This window comes from Lepus europaeus, chromosome 8, assembly GCF_033115175.1.
Source record: "Lepus europaeus isolate LE1 chromosome 8, mLepTim1.pri, whole genome shotgun sequence".
In the NCBI taxonomy this organism is placed as follows: domain Eukaryota; kingdom Metazoa; phylum Chordata; class Mammalia; order Lagomorpha; family Leporidae; genus Lepus; species Lepus europaeus.
In genome coordinates, this window is record NC_084834.1 from 83018289 (window position 1) to 83037276 (window position 18988).

The 18988-nt window shown below is 38.4% G+C and overlaps 1 protein-coding gene across 7 annotated transcripts in view; it reads right to left on the bottom strand.

Annotated features, from left to right (window-relative positions):
• Positions 1–18988, bottom strand: part of PDLIM5 (PDZ and LIM domain 5) — a 224118-nt gene that overhangs the window by 103870 nt on the left and 101260 nt on the right. The window lies entirely within an intron of this gene.

Here is an 18988-nt window from a genome sequence, read left to right on the forward strand (position 1 = left end):
ATGTAAAACTAAGGGAATAAAGCACTCCAGCATTCAACAAAGTCTTATTAGAAAAACAAATTCAGTCTTCTGTCTGTTGTGGAGAACACAAACTTTTTTTCATTCTTCATAGTCTCAACTTCAAATTCATTTAACATTAAAAAAAAAAAGCTGGGTGGATTTAGATATTTTAAAACTCTGTACATAGTTACTTAGAGTTGACGAATTTAAAAATTAATGGTTAAATGTGGCTATTTTAACTATACGAAGGCCAGGTCTATCCTTATATAAGAAGTTCAAGATGAGCCCTTAATTTTATATTTATCATCTAAGCAGTAGAATCTTGTGCAATATCATCATTATTAAATTAAGGCATTCAGAGTGATAATATCTAAATCTAAAAAAAGGACATTATAGGTCAGCTAAATTTTCAAATATTTGTATTGTTCAAAAGTGTTTTCAATTGCTTCACATTTATACATCACATAAAAAGAAATGAAATATAGTCAATTGTTCTTAAGCTTATTATCCTTGTAGAATCTCCCTTCTGTCTACTATATTAGAAAATGATCTAAAATAGTGCTTGGCAGTATACAAATCACAAGTATGTGACTCACCATGGAAGCACAATAATCAAACTGGCTTATACCTTTTCAATGGGTCAAATACAATGATCAAAGCTTTGGCAATGAAGTTAATAAATAAATACTTGATTTCAGTACTTATATCCTTGAAAATGAGGAAAAAACAGTTCAGACATGGCACCAATCCAGAGATCAACAATTAAGTAGCACTGACCTAGACATTTTCATATTTTTATCACAAGACAGTCACAAATGTACTTCACATCATGATCTACCTAGTACAAATATGAAATAATATGTATTTTCATATATAGTCCATTAAGATACATACTTTTACATTTCATTTACAAAATTAAACAGGTGGAGAAGAGGTAGATATGCTGTTCCTGACGCAATAAACATCAGCTTCAGTTTCATAAACATTATTCTGGACTCAAAAGCAGAGAGCTCAGAAAGGCCTGGAGACTTGGTAAGTCAATAATAACACACATGACAGCTGGCCAAGAGCACTCACACACAAATGTTCACTAAACTGCACTGAAACAGTCCACGTGGAAAATAACATTAAAGGACTTTTTTCTTTTTTTTTAATTATTAAACTTTTATTTAATGAATATAAATTTCCAAAGTATAGCTTATGGGTTACAATGGCTTCCCCCCTCCTAAAACTTCCCTCCCACCCACAACCCTCCCCTTTCCCGCTCCCTCTCCCCTTCCAATCACATCAAGATTCATTTTCAATTCTCTTTATATACAGAAGATCAGTTTAGTATATATTAGGTAAAGATTTCAACAGTTTGCCCCCATATAGCAACACAAAGTGAAAAAAAATACTGTTGGAGTACTAGTTATAGCATTAAATAAGAGTGTACAGCACATTAAAGACAGAGATCCTACATAATATTTTTTTTAAAAAATTAATTAATTTTCTATGCCATTTCCAATTTAACACCAGGTTTTTTTTTTCATTTCCAATTATCTTTATATACAGAAGATATATACTGAATTATATAATTATATAAAGGACTTTTTTCTTTTGAAAAGTATGCATTCAATTTTATTCTCAAAGGCACAAAATAAACAGACCCAGTAACAACGAGAATAATTAACACACTGTTCTGGCTAGGACCTATCTGTGAAGCTCCTCCACATCAATCTGCTTTTGACATAATTATAAGCATTGAGAAGACTAGAAATGCTGGCCTTAGATTCCTATACATGTTGTTTAAACAACGATATCCCATAGAAGTACTTAAAAAAACTGAGCTAGGCAAAGGAGATTTTCTGTCTGACAATGGGTGAACATGTAAGAAGCCCAACACTGATGCCCAATTCTTAAGATAAATGAAAAAAAAATTCATTATATTCCTTCAATAGAAAAAAACACACCTCTAATCTGATGTCTTTGTAACATTGGCTCTAAGGTTTCCTTTAAAAACCTCTAGAGAACAGGAATAGGAGATTTCTGCCAAATTCATTTTCTCTTTTATTTTTTTTAATCTTTTATTTAATGAATATAAATTTCCAAAGTATACCTTATGGACTACAATGGCTCCCCCCCCCCCCATAACTTCCCTCCCACCCACAACCCTCCCATCTCCCGCTCCCTCTCCCCTTCCATTCACATCAAGATTCATTTTCAATTCTCTTTATATACAGAAAATCAGTTGAGTAAAGATTAACAGTTTGCCTTCACATAGCAACACAAAATGAAAAATACTGTTGGAGTACCAGTTATAGCATTAAATCACAGTGTACAGCACACTAAGGACAGAGATCCTACATATTTTTTTTAAAAAAATTGATTAATTTTCTATGTAATTTCCAATTTAACACCAAGTTTTGTTTTTCCATTTTCAATTATCTTTATATACAGAAGATCGATTCAGTATATACTAAGTAAAGATTTCATCAGTTTGCACCAACACAGAAACACAAAGTGTAAAAATACTGTTTCAGTACTAGCTATAGCATTACTTCACATTGGACAACCCATTAAGGACAGATCCCACATGGAACGTAAGTACACAGTGACTCTTGATGTTGATTTAACAATTTAACACTCTTGTTTATGGCGTCAGTAATCTCCCTAGGCTCTAGTCATGAGTTTCCAGGGCTATGGAAGCCTTTAGGGTTCGCCGACTTCGATCTGACTCTGACAGGATCATAGTCAAAGTGGAAGTTCTCTCCTCCCTTCAGAGAAAGGTACCTCCTACTTTCATGGCCCCGTTCTTTCCACTGGGATCACACTCGCTGAGATCTTTCATTTAGGTCTTCTTTTTTTTTCCATTAATTTTCTCTTTTTATTAGATTCATAGATTCATAACTTACAGAGTTAACCACTAGTACATATAAAAAAACAAACAATATGCTTCATGCTCTTATCTTAAAAAACTATCTACAATGAACTCTGGCATCAAAGTTCCTGTTTCCTTTCAAGGTAATGACTTTTTCTTCCAGAACTTTTGTAGATTTTTTTAACTCTTTTGGTTGACTTTCTAAAAGACTCTTACTGAATACCAACAATGAGTTTTCAACTCAAAGAAGTTTCTCCTCATTACAGCTGTCAACCTGAAATGTCTGTCCAATGGTACAGTTTCAGGGATTCTCAAGGTAGGGAAAGGATAGACCAATTGGCCACAAGTTCTCTTCAAGCTCAGGGGAACATGAATCCCTCTACCACAGTCTGCGGCCTACAGCATTCATTGTTCACTCTATGTGAGGGGATCCTTCAAAAAGTTCATGGAAAATGTGAATCATGAAGAAAACTATCCATGGATCTCAATTAAAAAAAAAAAGTTGTAATTACTTGAAAGGTGGTGAAATACACACACACCACACACACACACAGAGAGAAAGAGAGAGGCGAGAGGAGAGAGAGAGAGAGAGAGAGAGAGAGAGATCAATTGTATCTGCTGTTCACTCCTCAAATGCTGTCAACAGACAGGGCTGGGCCAGGCTGAAACCAGGAGCTAGGAACTCAATCTGAGTATCCCATGTTGGTGGCAGGGACCCAAATACTTGTCTCTCAAGGTATGCATCAGCAGGAGTTTGGAACTTAGAGCACAGCTGGGACTTGAAACCAGGGACTCCAATGCGGGCATCCCATGTGGCATCTTTAACTGCCAAACCACCTGTTTACTGCTGGATTTCAATTTTATTTTGGCAACAAAATGAACTATTCTTTTAATTCCATTTTCCATAGCTTTTTGAAGCATGCTTGTATTAGATAATTGTTTCATTTCTCTTACGAATATATCGTCTATGACAAGGTGGGAAGAACGCAGAACAGATGGCCAAATAAACCTGATACTGCCACTGGCATCAAAGACATTCACCATGGGTAAATTTTTTTTTTTTTTTTGACAGGCAGAGTGGACAGTGAGAGAGACAGAGAGAAAGGTCTTTCCTTTTCCATTGATTTACCCCCCAATGGCTGCTGCGGTGGGTGCGCTGTGGGCTGGCGCACCGCGCTGATCCGAAGCCAGGAGCCAGGTGCTTCTCCTGGTCTCCCATGCAGGTGCAGGGCCCAAGGACCTGGGCCATTCTCCACTGCACTCCCGGACCACAGCAGAGAGGTGGACTGGAAGAGGAGCGACCAGGACAGAATCTGGCACCCTGACCAGGACTAGAACCCGGGGTGCTGGCGCCGCAGGCAGAGGATTAGCCTATTGAGCCGCGGCGCCAGCCAACTATGGGTAAATTTTTAAAAATCATGTAAGTCTTAGCCCAGCTTATTTGATAAGCTGTGGAACTGCCCTTAAAATGCCTCATATTCCACAGAGCTAGGAGCAGATGGCCCCAGAATCTGGTCCTAGGTCCTCCATTCACTAATTATTCAACCTAGGATAAGCTACCTACCCTCTCATGTTTCCTCACCAATAAAATGGGAATAATAACACTTATCTGCTTCAGGGGCCACTGTGAAAACTACATAGAAAAAGAGGTCTGTGAAGTGAAATGCAGGCACTTGTTTACGTGCTGAAGCAATGATTCTCCTTTTCTAAATTCCCCTCAGGTCCTTCACTGAATCTTAGGTATAAGGCCAATGCTAGGCTCACTTTAGCATAAAATTATGTGTACTTGCCTTGAGAGGCAATTTTTGGGGACTAATTTGGCCTTGGATGTCTCTGAAACCAGCACAGATTTTGGTGATGGAATCCATACAGACAAGAAACTAACACAGATTGACAAGAAAACAAGCTTTGCTCCCAATCCCCATGAAGTAATCCATGTATATTTAAAAAAAAAAAAAAAAAAAGAGTTACGGTAACGCAAATAGCCAAAGTAAAAAGTCTGCGTATGTAACTGTGTATACAATGTGTTTTTTGCATCCTTCTTTTTGCATCAATGCTTATAACCCAAGGACCCAGTCATCCATGGCAATAAAATATAGTAATTAGAGATCAGAGTAGCAGCTGTATTCATAGACTACACCCAAAGCTGTGGGTGATGTGCATACCTCAATTAATGTTGGGATCCACATTTAAGGAAAAACTTGAGCTTGCATTATAATCTTTGTTCTCGTTTTGACACGCACAACATCTAAGAGTTTGGCTGCTTTCACACATGGCCTTGTTTTCAGCTGCCTGTCACATAAAATTGTAATTTATCATATCACTGATCTCTGTTTTCTAGGGAAATCTACCCCAAAGCAAATACTGGCATATGCTTATGCTTTGGTGTTCTTATGAAAACTAGATGAAGCATGACTCACTGTCCTTCTCACTGAATTGTGTGTCTATGTGAGCTCTGAAGAGACAGACCAGAAGTTAAATGTGCTGGAATATTGATGAGTATGGCTATAAGAAATACGTTATTTGGAAGGAACATTTGCAGATGTAAAGCAGCCTTGTAAAAGCAGCACTGGATAGAAGGCTCGGTCTCCATAATTTCAAGTTGCCAAACTATTCAAGCATTGAGATAATACATGACAAATTATTGATAGCAGCAAGAGAAGGGTAGCTAGCAGTCATTCCATCCTTCCCGATTACAACAAGAAATCAGTGTCTGCCTGTTACAGTAAAAGAAAATAAACATGATTTCTTTACTAAATGTTATCACTGAGTCAAGGGAACATGTTATGCCTTCTTGTTGTAGGAAAAACAGCATGTGGATTATAAGAGACCCTGGGCTGATATTCATTAATGGCCCCATGGACTTAAAGTGATGAGCATTCTTTATCAAGTTCTTATTTAAATTATCATTTATTTGATGAATGAAGAGATTATTACAGCATTCCATTTCAGAGTCACTAAAAATATTTGTTGAAACCTATATACTTGCTGAGGTCCATATTTGATGAAGTTGGATACTAAGAAAAGTAGGCCAGTTTCTGAAATTTGACAAATCCTCAGTAATGGTTTCACAAATCAAAGAATCACACACATCATGAGTGGTCATCTGGATTGACTTTATACAGTATCACCATTAAAAAATAATAAAATATTTTAAAATTTTTTCAGGTTTTGTGATAGAAAATAAGGATAAATTTATTTTGTTTACCAGAAAATTGAGCATGAAAATCTACAGACTAAAATACATCACTGTTATAATACAAATGCTCTAGACAAAAAAAAAACATAATTAATTGTAGATGTGACCAGACACATGGTTTTATTAAAAACACTCAAGAGCAGCATCCTATTCTATGTCATTAAATTTTTGTTATCTCCGCCTAGAAGACCATGACACAGAAAAATGAAATAGAGAAATGATTTATTTATGATATTATTTAGAATAAACATAAAGCAGCAAACCAAACCTTACAGCCCATATATATTTATTCACAAACCAGGTTGGTATCATAATCCTTGGTTACATGAAATAGTTCAAGGTCCAAAATACAAAACAAATAAAAGAACACCTCTGACTTAAGTACAAGTACAATCAGAAAACTCAGAACACTTTCCATTGGCTTCCTGGCACACCACCCCAAGATACTTGAGGATACAGTATGATAATGGCCAAATCCTTTTATAAAATAAGACTTCAAAAAGCTCATGGAAGGGCTGGCATTGTGGCATAGCAGGTTAAACTACCTGCTGCAACACCAGCATCCCATATAGGCACCTGTTCAAGTCAAGTCCCAGCTGCTCTACTTCTTAACCAGCTCAAGCAGCAAATGGCCCAAGTACCTGGGCTCCTGCACCCATATAGAAGACCCAGATGAAGCTCCTAGCTCCTAACTTTGGCCTAGCACAGCCTGGGCCATTGTGATCATTTAGGGAGTGAACCATGGATGGAAATCTCCACCACCCCCCCATTCTGTGTGTATCTGTGTATGTGTGTCTCCCCTTTCTCCATACTCTGCCTTTCAAATAAATAATAAATCTTTTAAAGAATTAATGGAAAACAAAATTAAAAGGTAAGTTTATTTTGGTGCAAAATTGTTGAACTCATGCTTTTTTTGTAATATGCATTGTACACAAACTTTTTTCTAAAGATTTATTTATTTATTTGAAAGGCACTTACAGAGAGATGGAGATGGAGATGGAGATGGAGATGGAGATGGAGATGGAGATGGAGATGGAGAGAGAGAAAGAGAGAAAGAGAGAGCAAGATCTTCCATCTGCTGGTTCACTCCCCAAATGGCTGCAATGGCCTGGACTGGGCCAAGCAGAGGCTAAGAGCCAAGAGACAGCAATTCCATCCTGGTCTCTCACATGGGTAGCAGGGCCTCAAGCACTTGGGTCATCTTTGTCTGTTTTCTGAGGCACTTTAGCAGGGAGTTGGTTCAGAAATGGAACAGCCAGGACTCAAACTGGAGCTCATACAGGATTCCAGCATTGCAGGCAGCAGTTTAATATGCTTTGATACAATGCTGGTCCCTACACAAACTTTCCAAAGACTCTTAGTATATAGACAAAAACACTGAAGTTCTTTTTTTTTTTTTTTTCTTTTTTGACAGGTAGAGTGAGAGAGAGAGAGATAGAGAGAAAGGTCTTCCTTTACCGTCAGTTCACCCCGCAATGGCCGCTGCAGCTGGCGCACCGAGCCAATCCAAAGCCAGGAGCCGGACGGCGCCGCGGCTCACTAGGCTAATCCTCCGCCTTGCGGCGCCGGCACACCGGGTTCTAGTCCCGGTCGGGGCACCGGATTCTGTCCCGGTTGCCCCTCTTCCAGGCCAGCTCTCTGCTGTGGCCAGGGAGTGCAGCGGAGGATGGCCCAAGTCCTTGGGCCCTGCACCCCATGGGAGACCAGGATAAGCACCTGGCTCCTGCCATCGGATCAGCGCGATGCGCAGGTCGCAGCGTGCCTACCGCGGCGGCCATTGGAGGGTGAACCAATGGCAAAAGGAAGACCTTTCTCTCTGTCTCTCTCTCTATCCACTCTGCCTGTCAAAAAAAAAAAAAAAGCCAGGAGCCAGGTGCTTCTCCTGGTCTCCCATGCAGGTGCAGGGCCCAAGCACTTGAGCCATCCTCCACTGCACTCCCAGGCCACAGCAGAGAGCTGCACTGGAAGAGGAGCAACCAGGACAGAATCCAGTGCCCCAACTGGGACTAGAACCCAGTGTGCCGGTGCCGCAGGCAGAGGATTAGCCTATTGAGCCGCGGCGCCGGCTGAAGTTCTAAAACGGTACTACTCGCTTGCTATCTTTTCCACTACATTCTATGCTTCAGTTTTTATTTTAGAAATAGGTATCACAATTCCCACTCAGCTACTTCACCATTACAAGGAAACAGAATATCAAAACAAAGGTATAAATTTAATGTGGAGCCAGTCAAAAGTTAGCTCTCAATACCATCATAACATTTAGTCCAAGTTAATTAACTCCTCTAAATTAGTTTCCTCATCTGCTAAAGCAATTAATACCAGACACCTACCTGATATATTCTGAGGATTAAATGATGTAATATACATTATCTTATACTATTCCATGCTTAGGTTGATTAAAAAAACAGCCTATGAGTTAAAAAAAATTATTTATTTGAAAGGTACAGTTACAGGGAGACAGAGACTGATCTTCCACCTTCTGGTTCACTCCCCAAATGGCCACAAAGGCTGGGACTATACTATGCCAAAGCCAAGAGCACAAGAGAGCTTCTTCTAAGTCTCCCATGTGGGTGCAGAGGCCCAAGCACTTGGGCCATCCTGCACTGCTTTCTCAGGAGCATAGGCAGGGAGCAGGATCATAAGTGGAGCAGATAGTTCTTGAACCAGCACCCATATGGGATGCAGGCAATACAGATGGCAGCTTAACCTGATAATGCTACAATGCCAGCCCCAGCCTATGATTTTGATAGCATTTTCTTGTATATACATAAAGTGGATTTTCCTAACATTGCAATCCTCAGCAAATTCATTATTAGCAATCTATCTCACTACCCTGGCACCACTGAAAGCTCACTACTCTGGTACTTCAGTAGTGGCTGAAATAAGATTCAAATGAAAAAGTTTACAAGCTAAAGGTAAAGTTAAAAGCAGAAGGATCCTGGGGATGGGCTAGTGGGTTAAGCTGCCACTTGGGATGCCTGCTTCCCATATCCAAGTGCTGGTTGAAATACCAGTTCCTCCACTTTCAATCCAGCTTCCTGGTAACACACATGGGAGGCAGCAGATGAGGGCCCAAGTACTTGGGTTCCTGCCACCTATGTGAGAGACCTGGATGGAGCTCCAGGCTCCTGACTTCAGCCTGATCCAGCCCTGGTTGTTGCAAACATCTGGGGAGTGAACCAGAGGAGGAGCTTCTCTCTTCCTCTCCTGTCACTCTGCCTTTCAAATAAATAAAAGAAAAAAGGATTTTTCACATTAATATTCAATTCTAGAACACAATTATAAAATAACATTGACAAACATACACATATTGGGAACATATTGCACAAATTATTTTATTTATGACAATTTATTTTTTTAAAAAAATGGCAAAACTTGCTCACAAATTTGACAATGCTACTCCTTCCTTAAAATGGTTAATGGTCTAATACCATATACATTTGTCAAAGCTAAAGTCACACACTGCAAAACAATGTTTCAGTTATATATACCAGTGGTCCTGTAAGGTTATACTGCAGCTCAAAAATATCCCTGTTTTCTTTGGATGACACATAAATTTCTCCTTTTCTGTATCTTCTGAATGTGCAATTGTTTTACAAACAGAAAATAGCCACTGAATATTTTCTTGAAGAGAAAAGTGCTTGAAATTGAACAGAGAGGCCGGCGCCGCAGCTCACTTGGCTAATCCTCCACCTGCGGCGCCAGCACCCTGGGTTCTAGTCCCGGTCGAGGCGCCGGATTCTGTCCCGGTTGCTCCTCTTCCAGTCCAGCTCTCTGCTGTGGCCCAGGAAGGCAGTGGAGGATGGCCCAAGTGCTTGGGCCCTGCACCTGCATAGGAGACCAGGAGAAGCACCTGGCTCCTGGCTTAGGATCGGCGTGGCACACCAGCCGCAGCACACCGGCCATAGTGGCCATTTGGGGGATGAACCAACGGAAGGAAGACCTTTTTCTCTGTCTCTCCCTCCCTCACTGTCTAACTCTGCCTGCCAAAAAAAAAAAAAAAGAAAGAAAGAAAGAAAGAAAGAGAACTTGAACAGAGAATAAGAAAACAAAAACATTGTTCAAGATCACTAGCAATCAGGGAAATGCAAATCAAAACCACAATGAGGTTTCACCTCACCCTGGTTAGAATGGCTCACATTCAGAAATCTACCAACAATAGATGCTGGAGAGGATGTGGGGAAAAAGGGAAACTAACCCACTGTTGGTGGGAATGCAAACTGGTTAAGCCACTATGGAAGTCAGTCTGGAGATTCCTCAGAAACCTGAATATAACCCTACCATACAACCCAGCCATACCACTCCTTAATATTTACCCAAAGGAAATTAAATTGGCAAACAAAAAAGCTGTCTGCACATTAATGTTTACTGCAGCTCAATTCACAATAGCTAAGACCTAGAACCAACCCAAATGCCCATCAACAGTAGACTGGATAAAGAAATTATGGGACATGTACTCTATAGAATACTATATAGCAATCAAAAACAATGAAATCCGGTCATTTGCAACAAGATGGAGGAATCTGGAAAACATTATGCTGAGTGAATTAAGCCAGTCCCAAAGAGACAAATTTCATTTGTTCTCCCTGATCGGCGACAACTAACTGAGCACCAAAGGGGAAACCTCTTGAAGTGAAATGCACAGTATGAGAAACAGTGACTTGATCAGCTCTTGTCCTGACTGCTGATGTACAATGTAATACTTTATCCATTTTAGTATTTTATTTGTTCTAGTACTAGTGGTTGAACTCTGTAATTAATACACAATTTTTCTTAGGTGTTTAAATTTTAACTGAAAAGTGACCCCTGTTAAATTTAAGACTGGGAATAAGAGAGGGAGGAGATGTACAATTTGGGACATGCTCAGTCGGACTTGCCCCAAATGGTGGAGTTAGAAATGTGCCAGGGGATTCCAATACAATCCCATCAAGGTGGCATGTACCAATACCATCTCACTAGTCCAAGTGATCAATTTCAGTTCACAATTGATGGCTCTGATAGGTCTAAGAGTCAAAGGGATCACACAAACAAGACTAGTGTCTGCTAATACTAACTGAAAGAATCAAAAAGGGAGAGAACAATCCAAAATGGGAAGCGGGATACACAGTAGACTCATAGAATGGCAGATGTCCTAAATAGCATTCTGGCCTCAGAATCAGCCCTTAAGGCATGCGGATATGGCTGAAGAGCCCATGAGAGTATTTTAGACATGGAAAGCCAAGACACTCTGGGGGAAAAAAAAAAAAAAAAAGACCTAAATGAAAGATCTCTGCGAGTGAGATCCCAGTGGAAAGAACGGGGCCATCAAAGAAGGGGGTACCTTTCTCTGAAGGGAGGAGAGAACTCCCACTTTAACTATGACCCTGTCTGAATAAGATAGAAGTCGGTGAGCTCAAAAGGCTTCCATAGCCTTGGCAACTCATGACTAGAGCCTAGGGAGATTACTGATGCCATAAACAAGAGTGTCAAATTGTTAAATCAACATCAAGAGTCACTGTGTACTTACTTCTCATGTGGGATCTGTCCTTAATGTGTTGTCCAATGTGAAGTAATGTTATAACTAGTACTGAAACAGTATTTTTCACTTTGTGTTTCTGTGTTGGTGCAAACTGATGAAATCTTTACTTAGTATATAATGAATCGATCTCCTGTATATAAAGATAATTGAAAATGAATCTTGATGTGAATGGAATGCGAGAGGGAGGGGGAGATGGGATGATGTGAGTGGGAGGGAAATTATGGGGGGGGGGAGCCACTGTAATCCATAAACTGTACTTTGGAAATTTATATTTACTAAATAAAAAAAATACAACAACAACAACAACAAAAAAAAGAAAACAAAAACATTGGTTTTTAAAACTAATTAAATCAAAAGACTGATCTCTTGATGTAAAACTTTCCTCTACAGGGCTTATCACACATACTGGGAATGGGGGGATGGGGAGTAATGCAAGGAAAACTAATTAGGTAGTTTTAAACAATAAAATGATGAAAACTGTAGGAAGACAACTGAAAGATCATGAGAATGAATGTTTCATTCTTGGCAAAGAATTCTAATACAAAGGGATTTGGAAAGACATTTCTTTGGAGATTATTTGTGGATGAATATAAATAAATACATTAATAAATTAAGAATGTGAAAAAAAAGTTTTAAAACGTATTTTCAGAATATATTTTCACATTTCCAACATACTTGCACACATTATTCAATGCTTTACTGATATCCTCTGTGGAAAGCTGAATTTCTTTATACAACTAAGAACTGGATTCCAAACATGCAGACAAGAAACCTGGCACGGGGGAGCTCTGTAAACTGATGAGATGATGAGATGAGCTGCAGGGTCATTGGCTCTGTACACTGAAGTAGTCCACATGGATTGAGTGGGCCATGGCTCATATAGTCCTGTAGGGCCTACACTAACACAAGTGCTCTCTGTGGACCCTGTGGCTTCTCTACTGGATCCTGATACACTAAATGCTCCTGAATTTTGGCTCAACATTGAATCTTTTTTTTTTTTTTTGACAGGCAGAGTGGACAGTGAGAGAGAGAGAGAGAAAGGTCTTCCTTTTTGCCGTTGGTTCACCCTCCAATGGCCGCCGCGGTAGGTAGGCGCGCTGCGGCCGGCGCACCGCGCTGATCCGATGGCAGGAGCCAGGTGCTTCTCCTGGTCTCCCATGGGGTGCAGGGCCCAAGCACTTGGGCCATCCTCCACTGCACTCCCTGGCCACAGCAGAGAGCTGGCCTGGAAGAAGGGCAACCAGGACAGGATCGGTGCCCCGACCGGGACTAGAACCCGGTGTGCCGGCGCCGCAAGGCGGAGGATTAGCCTAGTGAGCCGCGGCGCTGGCCAACATTGAATCTTTACATCATCATAAGAATGATAAGACTAGGATAGGCATGTGAGGCAGCAGGCTAAAATGCTGCTTGGACCTCCATATCCCATATCAGAGTTCGAGTCCCAGCTCCACTCACAATTCTAGCTTCCTGCTGATGTGCACCCTGGGAGGCGGCAGGTGATGGCTAAAGTAGTTGATTCCCTGCTACCCACATGAGAGACCTGGGTTGAGCTCCCAGTTTCTGGCTTCAACCTGGCCCTGCCCCAGCTATTTGTGGGAGTAAACTAGTGGATGAGAGATGAAGGAAGGAAGAAAAGAAGTAAGGGATGGGGGGGGGGGGCAAGAAGGGAGAGAAGGAGGTAGGAAGGATGTCATTCATTAAGCATAAAGTTTACTCCTCTTTAGTTTTCCAGTGAGGCTTGTGTATGCTGAACCAGCTGAGATGTTTATAGTGCTGGCCATTGGTTCTGCTGTTCATCATCTGCCCCGTTCAATTAGGATATGAGCTAGAATGATTTTTTCCTCCAGAATTGACATGGATGGCCTGTCTTTGTGGGTTTCATCTTTAACATCATCTTGTCCCTTTTTCAAGTGAGCTATCTATTTGTAAACTGTGGGTTTTTCTGGGGCATTGGCCTCATAAGATTTCTGTAAAGTATCTATGATTTAACCATCTTTCATTCAAGTTTTACCATATTTGTTCTTGCTTCAATTTTAGAATTCATGTTGCTCTGATCATGGCTCTTTTCAAACCAATGTCTAACCCTTATTAAAGCCTCACACTAAATTCTATTCACACATATTATTAAAAGCTAGCACAAGTTTATTTTGATATAAAATTTTTTGAAATCCGTGCTTGCTTTTTTCATAATACACGGTGTCCATGAAATTTTTGAAGACTCCTCATATTTATAAAGTTAAAACTTAGTATGTTTCATTTTTGTTTACAAAGATTCTAAATCTCAGATATAATCCATTTCATAACACAAGATTTAAAAACAGCATTTAAACAATACTTTCATTTTTCCCCTTTTTTTCCAGCCACAGAATGTTGCCCACATTTCTTTAAACAAATCTCTCAGCCACTCAACTGACATCTTGTGAGTATTTAAAAATTATACTGAAGTATAGTTTACACTGTCAAGAAACAATAAGTTGCTCAGATTTTGAAACAGTGACCTGAGATGATAAAATGGTCATCTAAAGTATCTGTTTTATAACTGAAGTAATAAAAACCCATGTATACATCCATAGATCACTTCAGTTACAGAATCACACTCTTGTAGCTACTGAGAACAATGACTAAGCAAGATTCATTAGAATCATCAGAGTAAAAAAAAAATCTTACCTTAATGTAAGTAAACTCTATTATGTAATCTTTCTTTACTATCTAACATATGGGGGACTTCCAAAACCTCATGGAAAATGGAACTTAAAAATAAGTTTACTTTGGTCTCAAAAAAGATTTTAAATTCATGTATATGAAGGTTCTTCACAAAGTCCATATAAAATGTATATTATGGGGAAAAAATGTGTGGCCTTTTTCTTGTACCAAGATAAACAACTTTTAATTGCATTTTCCAGGATCTTTTTGAAGTCTCCTCATATAAAGAAATAATTCACACAGACACTTACACAGGCAGAGAGAGAGAGAGAAAAGTCAACTAGAGTTTGTGTAAAGAAGGCATGATATATTTCCTAAAGCAAGCAGAGAGGAAGCTTCTTGCTCTACTTCACTTCCTTCTAAAGACCAGTTTTTATGCTCAGCTACACAGGAAGAGTTTTCTTTCTAAGAATATCTCAGTTGTTTCATTTTCTCCTTAAACATCAGAGACAGGACATAGCACTGGGTTAAGTAGCCAGTATGTTGCCTGGATTTAATTCTTCATGTTTATGTATATTTTAGTATTGCCTTCATGTTGAGGCTTTGTTGGGGGTATTTTAAAAGACACTGTATAGTATCTCTCAAGAACTCAATGAGAAATGAATCCTTCTTTCATGGATTTTAACATTTATTTGGGGAGATGAAAAGAACAAGTGGTATGGGAAAATGGTTAAGTATACGGTATATAAAATGAGGAAGATAACACTAGAACCGAAATTGCTGGGGATGGAACCCAATAATCTGCATCAAGCCTTCTAAGCTCAGTAAGGTTGGTGAGCCTTGATTTTAGATAATCAGGGGATATCCTCAGATTTACTGTACACTTAACAGGGTCTTTTTTCAGTACAACTAATCTATGAGGTAGGAGATTTAGAAACAGTAAATCAAGCAGTCAGTCTTCAGACTACTAATCTTTCTATACTTAGGAGTTAGCAGCATTATTGTATAAGATAAGCAAATAAACTTTGTGGAAATAAACATTAATGGGGCAAACATTTAGTTGCAGCAGTTATACTGCCACTTGAGATGCCTGCATCCCCTATAAAGAGCACCTGGTTCATGTCCTGGTTCCTCTGTTCTCAATCCACCCTCCTGCTAATGTGTACCCTGGGAGGCAGCAGATGAGCTCTAGTATTTCAGTCTTTGTCACCCATATGGAAGACCTGGATTGAGTACTGGGTTACTGGCTTTGGCCTGGCCCAGCTCTGGCTGTTGCAAGAATTTGGAGAGTAAACCAGCAGATGGAAGATTTGTGCCTCTCCAGCTTTTAAGTAAAGTAAAAATAAATATGTAAAACATAATGTTAATAAATTAAGTAGTTGCACTGAAAAAAATACTGGATTTACCTGAGTTAGAGCCAGATTATCTAGAAATCTCTGAGATGGGAAAGATCTTTTCTAGCAGTAGCATTAACTAATTATGTAGCCTCCTATAACACCAAATGGCTTTTTATTTTGATATATGATTGGCTAATCCACCCACTTTCTTCAAAATTTTCTAAACTCTTCTTGGGCCTTTGCCCTTCAAGTTGAATTTTTAAACTGCAATGTTAAATTCCAGCTTTTATTCTGTTTATTGCTCAGCATTTCCTATTCCCTTAATTTTATCTATTTAATTTTATTGCTATGGGGATCTCAACCTCAGTCCATATAGAATATATTCCCAAGAAAAGTTACATACTATTTTAATGAATTTCTTTTTAGTAATGCTCATGCAAAGAATATATCAAATATTATGATGAATAATTCTTGATAAGAGAAAAAAACAATTAATTGCAAACATCAGTACTACTGACTTGTGTCCAAGTATAGAAAACTGCTGGTGGACACCGTCAAATTTCAAAATTATAGTGTCAGAATCCCAGGCTTGTAGAATTCCAAAATTAGCCATTTATGGAACTACATGTCCTCAAAACTTAAGTCAATCTGTGATGTCTTTTACTGTGAATTGTGCCAGCTAAGCTAAAGTGCCACTAGAGATAACAGACCAAAGTTATTCTAAGAAATGATGATAAGCTCTAGCCAAAGCCACATTGTTCCCTTACATCTTTTGTGCGTGACAAGAGAGTTTAAAATAACTTTACAAGGACAATAGCACATGTTATGTGCTTGCCTCAAGTCTTTCAAATATCTTATCCTTCTGTGATTAATTTAATCTTTACATGTTAGAGAGCAATTATAAAGTTTCTACTAAACAGGTAATGCATAAAGCTTCCAACAATGTCCTAACTTTGAATTTAAAAAGTGAAAATAAAATACATTTTATGTAGAAAAGTAATCCATACACAATCATAGACTAGGATAAGAATATTTGAGATGGGAAAGATATTTTGAACTAAGTCTTATAAAATAAACAAAGAAAAAGTGGGTGATCTACAGAATCTTTATATTATGTTACTATATAATTTCTATACAACTACATATGTACATGCTGTATAGTATATATGCCATCATATTTACTATATATATGATATACTATATACATATATGATATACTATATACATATATATAGTGCGTGTATATATATATATTATATATTATATATACTATATAAGGCAAATAGTATATATGCCTTAACTTCAGTAAGGAAACATATAAAAAACTCTACAGTTTTCAAATCATTATATAAATATGAGGTGCTGGTATCATGATTTTACTGAATATTTATACAGGACACAAGAATTTTAGAATTATGATTTTTAAGACCTTGCTGGACTGCAAGCTACCCGATCATGCTTCAATTTACCAATTTCAGTTTTCTTAGCAGTCTTGCCTGTCTCAGGAATACTTAATAAATGCTTAAGAATGAATCAGTAAAGCAGTTGGGAAAAATCCAGAATAAACATATATAGCTGGGGAAAAGGACTGTTCAATTTACCACACCAAAAGAGAGAGATACTCTAATGGGCTACAGCCTCTAATAAGTAACAAGTGACTAAGATGAAAAAGACTTTTTAAAAGACAGTAATGCTGCAGGATAGTAAGTTGTATTGGCAGTAACAAAAAAGACAAAGGGAAAGAAGCCTAATTGAGCACAGCAAATTATTTATATTATACTCTAATACCTGTGTATCTAGAAATACACATAGCTGTGCATATTGTCTTAACATCTTTTTAAATTTAACTTTTTAAAGTTCAGCTCATCTTGGGGATAGTTCTATATCAGTAATAAAAACTTGATCATTTTAAAAATAGTTACATATCATTCCATTAGGATGTACCATAATATCCTGATGGTTTCCTATCAATGAACTTTTATTTGCTCTTGACCATGTGTTGGTGATTTACTTTCCCTTTCACACAATTCATTCATTGGATTTATCTGTTGGTTAGATTTCTAGAAACAGAACTGGCAGGTTAGACCGTATGCCTACTCTTCTTCAGAAGGGAAAAGACCCATGGACATCTGTCCATCAAAGGCCTTTTCTGGGAATACATACTAATAGGAAACTCAATAGGAAAATGACAGTACAGACATAAAGGTAGAAATAAAAGAAAAAAGAAATCATTTAGCAGCTAACCCTATAATCTGCACAGAACCTCCTCACTGTATATAAGATTATGAAGTCTGTAGCCATTATGTATCCCCATAGTGCTGACTTGCAAATGAAGGTCAATTAACTCTGCATATTGCATATCATGTCTAAATTTCAGGATGAGACACCAAAACCTACATTTTCTGCATATAGTTATTTATGGAAACCAAGAATTTAGGAAAACAAGAAGGGTAACCAATTAAAGCAAAACATTATATAAAGGAAAAGGGATCATCATTATGTAGATGCTTACCATCCTGGACAGCTTTCTTAGCCCAAAGAAATACTGCCAAGTATAGGACTAGGCAAAATATGTTACTCAGGTATTTACTTAAATAAGGAAGAAATTGAGACAAAACAGAGCTTTGTCAGCCCTAGGACATCAAGTTATCATTGACAAAGTGACTACATAGTAAAAATGGTGAGCTGAAACCAATCAATTTCAGTGTGAACTACTCAAAGTTAACAGGGAAGTGGTTGTGCCCCTGAAGAAGATTAGATGAATTCCTAACATGTTTTTAAGGCAAAGTAAAGTGAGTCACTCCAGGGTGCTTACTATCTGATGTCTTTTGGTTCACCTCTTTACTTCCTGTCTGATCTTTTTGCAGAAGAATGTCATGAACAGTGCCTTATCTCCTTCTCAATTGAAAACTGGATGTTTATCAGCTAATTGTACTGAATCTACCAAAACAGGTAATACCCCTCCAATTTCCCTTGATAGCTGTTTAAAGGAATGAGGCAGAGTGAAAGTATTTTCCACCTTGCTTCTAACTTCCTGTTAATTAAATACATTCATGGTCAAAGTAAGGATTTTCCTTCTAGTTGCAATGACCTCTCTATAAAAATATCACAGCAAACGAATTTCAAAAGTAAACGTTCAGAATCTGGCGTTGATATTGAATGGCAACTCCATGTGAGTAGTAAAGAGCAGCTCTTCTGGAGTAAGTAACTGGGGTTCAAATCCTGAATCAGCCATTGATGAGTAACTGTACAAGTTACTCACTTTCATTTCTTCATATTAAAAAGAAAAGTTCTCTGCACACAAAGGAAAAAAATTGTGAAATAAAATGTACAGTAGGCAGTCAAAAAGCTAGGACTCAGACTAGAATTCAATAAAGATTAGTAATGTGAAAAAACCGGCACCCACAATGACTAGAAGTCAGATACATCAA